Source organism: Schistocerca cancellata, chromosome 1 (assembly GCF_023864275.1).
Source record: "Schistocerca cancellata isolate TAMUIC-IGC-003103 chromosome 1, iqSchCanc2.1, whole genome shotgun sequence".
Classification (NCBI taxonomy): Eukaryota; Metazoa; Arthropoda; class Insecta; order Orthoptera; family Acrididae; genus Schistocerca; species Schistocerca cancellata.
This window is the reverse complement of record NC_064626.1, coordinates 741073200-741077529: the sequence shown is the minus strand read 5'-3', so window position 1 is coordinate 741077529 and position 4330 is coordinate 741073200.

Below are 4330 nucleotides of genomic sequence, written 5' to 3'. Positions count from 1 at the left end.
CATAAATAAGATATTGTCACCACAATTTAAAAATCTAATGATAATCCAAGCAAAAGAGCAGTTCAGTACAATACATCTCCTCTGTGAATAGTTCCTGCATGAACACACACACACACACACACACACACACACACACACACACACTACTCAGTATGACTCAGTTTCTCTGGAACGTCAATAATCTCATTGGTAAAAAAATCTTTAAAACACCCATCTGAGTCACATATTCAGTTGTCATGACAGTAATAAAACTCAGATGATGAGTAGTCACTTTGCTTTTCTTACTCACAGTCAACATTTTATGCAACTGGAGATCAATCATTTCATGTTGTCTGTAAAATTGAGATGTAATAATCTTGTTTTACTTCCTTTTCAGTTTGCTTAACAGTGTAATTTCCTTTCTACAGCTACATCCATATTCTGCAATCCAGTGACATCCATATTCTGGAAACCAGTGGAAGTTGTATGAGAGAGGGTACTTCCTGTGGTACCAGTTGTTAAGGCTATTCTTCCTGTTCCATTCATGTTCTGAGTGTGAGAAGAATGATTATATAAATACTGTGTGTGCGCTATATTTAATCTAATCTTGTCCCTTCAATTCCTACAGGACTGACACTTAGATACTGCAGTCATAGGATACTGTGTGTTTTTTGTTTTGTGCATTGCACAATTTTAAATTCCTGAACTTTTTGAAACAAATCACCAGTCTTGGCATAACTTCGAAATCTTATCAGTATGTGATTGAATATTTGTGCAGCATTAATCATTGTAGATAACTGCATCACCTGTGAAAAATTGCAGGTTACTATTTATATTGCCTGCTAGGTCATTAATATAAAACATGAACAGCAAGGAACCCAACAAAGTTTTATGGGGCATATCTGAAGTTACTTCTATGTCTGTCAATGACTCTCCATCCAGGATAAGATGCTGTGCCCACCTCACTAAGAAATCCTCAATCAATTCACAAATTTCAGTTGATATGTTACTGCATCTACCTGACTGCCTTGATCCATGGCTTGTAGGATGTCATGTGAGAAAAGTGAAAGTTGCACTTCAGAGTATTGAAGTTTTCTGAAACCATGCTGTTTGGCATGAAGGAGATAATTCTGTTCTTGATACCTCATCACGTATGAGCTCAGAATATGCTCTGAGATTCTATATTAAATAGAAATCAATGATTTGGACTGCAATTTTGTGGATCACTTCTGCTACCCTTCTTGTAGATGGAAGTGATCTGTGCTTTTTTCCGACTGTTGGGCACAGTTTTCTGTTCCAGGGATCTAGATTATACTTAAGAGGAGATAACTCTGGCACAAATTTGTTATACATTCTGTTAGGAATTCCGTTGGGCGTGTAGCTCTGTTTAGTGATTTCAGTTGTGTGTCAACATCACTCATACTAATATTATGTCACTCATGTAGGAAGTGGTGCAAGAATTTAATTGATATTATATCACTCATCTTTGTACTGGTGAGAGAATTTAATAGAGGCAATACCCCTGGAATTTCATTTGTCAATGAACATTTGAAAAAGGACTTCAGCATTTCTCCTTTTGCATTGCTACCTCAATTTCAGTCCCTGTCTCATCCACGAATGTCTAGACACTAAGATTGGGGCTACTAACAGCCTTTACACATGACAAGAATTTCTTTCAGGCCATGAGACGTCTTTTGGAAATATTCTGCTATAATAATCGTTGAAGGCTTCACTCATTGCTCTCTTGGCAGCCAAATGTGTTTCATTCAGGGTAGCCACATGCTTTGCTTTACACTTCCTTTACAGTGTCTGTATACTATGGAGGATACCTTCCATCATGAACTATTCTCTTTGGAGCACATCTAGCAAGTGCATGATCAACTATGCTTTTTAAGCTGAGGTACAGTTGTTCTACAGTCTCTTCATCAAAGTTAAATGACTGAGCGAGGTGGCGCAGTGGTTAGCACACTGGACTCGCATTCGGGAGGATGATGGTTCAATCCTGTGCCCGGCCATCCTGATTTAAGTTTTCCATGATTTCCCTAAATCGCCTCAGGCAAATGGCAGGATGGTTCCTTTGAAAGGGCACGGCCGACTTCCTTCCCCATCCTTCCCTAATCCGATGAGACCGATAACATCGCTGTTTGGTCTCTTCCCCCAAACAACCCAACCCAAAGTTAAATGGTTAGAGTTCATTCTGGAGATATGACACTATGTCCTCTTCATAAGGTGCAGTCAGTTGAAAATGAGACAGATGGAAGAAAAGTAAGTAAACTGTTTATTATTTCAGAAGTAGTCACCATAACTGTTCATAAATTTATCCCAATGTGGGACAGGACAGTCAGTACCTATCTATCTATCTATCTATCTATCTATCTATCTATCTATCTATATCCGAATCCCGCTCCAGCTACTGCCGGGTCTGGGTGCTGACGAGTCCTCTCCATTTGGCTCGGTCCTCCCACCACTTTTCTTCCTCCACTTGCTGCCAGGTCACACCTCTCCTTTCAACAGATATTCTCACTCCCATTTTCCACCGTGTTCTTGGGCGCCCTCTAGGTCGTTTCCCATCCATCTTTAGTTCTTCCATAATTTTAGGGAGTCTCTGCCCATGCATCCTCTTAACATGCCCATACCATCTTAATCTCTTTCTTTCAGTTTCTTCTCTCATACTTTCTTGTTTGAGGTCCTTTCTAATCTCTACATTCCTTACTCTGTCCATTCTTGTTTTTCCCTTAACTGCTCTGAGAAATTTCATTTCCCCTGCTTGCAGTCTGCTCCAGTCCCTTTCTTTCATTGTCCATGTTTCTCCACCATAGGTGACGATAGGGAAGTAATAATTCTTATACATCAGGAGTTTTGCTCTTTCTGAAACTTCATTATTCCAAATCAGATGTTTTATTGTTTGGTAGAAATTGCCTCCCTTCTGTAACCTCCTATTAATTTCGTTAGTTATTCTTCCATCCCTAGATATTTCACTCCCTAAATAAGTGAAACTTTCTACCACTTTGAGGGGTTCTCCATTCAAGGTAATATTTCCATTGATTCCTTTCTCTCTTCCAAATACCATTACTTCACTCTTATCTTTATTTATTCTTAATCCATACCTTTTCATTATTTCCTTCCACGCATCAAGCTGTAACTGTACATCTACCTCTTTATCACCCCATATTACCATATCATCTGCAAAAATCATCTTTTTGTCTTTTTCTTTTATTATATCTTTAACTGCCCTATTCATTCCCTCCATCACAACATTAAAAAGCGCAGGAGATAGAATACTTCCTTGCTTAAGTCCTTGTCTTATTTCGAAGTATTCAGTGTTCCCCAATGGTGTTCTAATTCTACAATTGTGGCCTCTGTACATTGTCTTTATAACATTAATGTATCCATCTTCTATATCTATCTTCTTCAGTTCTTCCCAGAGTCTTTCCCTGTCAACTGAGTCATATGCCTTTTCTATGTCTATAAAAACCATTATCACCCTCTTGTTATACTCCCAACTTTTTTCCATCAGTTGACGGATAGAAAATATCAGGTCGATTGTGCTCCTTCCTTTCCTAAACCCATGCTGTTCTTCACTCAGCTCCTTTTCTATCTTTTCACTTATTCGATTTAATAAAATTCTTTCAAAAATCTTGGCTGTATGACTCATGAGGGTTATTCCTCTGTAGTTTTTACAAAGTCTTTTATTGCCTTTCTTGAAGATGGGAACAATGTCTCCTGTTCTCCAGTCGCCAGGTATTTTACTATTTCTCCACACGCTTGATAGTACTCTATACAGCCACTGCATTCCCACTGGACCTGCTGCTCTTATCATGTCCACTGATACTTCATCAGGTCCTGGGGCTTTCCCCCCATTCATCTTCTTCACAGCTTTTTCCATTTCTTCCTGTGTAATTTGTCCTAATTCTGCTTCCCAACTTCTCTCAATTTCTCCATTATTTGTTGTTTCCTCATGTACCTGGTCCTCAGCATTTAACAGCTTCTTAAAATGTTCTTTCCAGAGATCTTTTATATTCCCTGGATCTTCAATAATGGTACCGTCCTCTGTTTCCATCTTTACTGGTACTTCAGAAGCCTTCCTTTTATTTTTCATCATTTTATAGAACATTTTCTTATTGCTCTTCACATCTTCTTCAAGTTTTTTTGTAAACTCTTCCCATGCCTTTTTCTTTGCTGTTTCCACTATTTCTTTGCACTCTTCTTTTCCTCTATATATCTTTTATGGTCTTCGTCATTTTTAGTTTTCTACCATTTTCTCCATGCTCCATTTTTTCTTCTAACTGCTTGGATTGTGGTATCATCCCACCAACTTGTCTGTCTTATTTTTTCCTTTTCAGATGTTCTG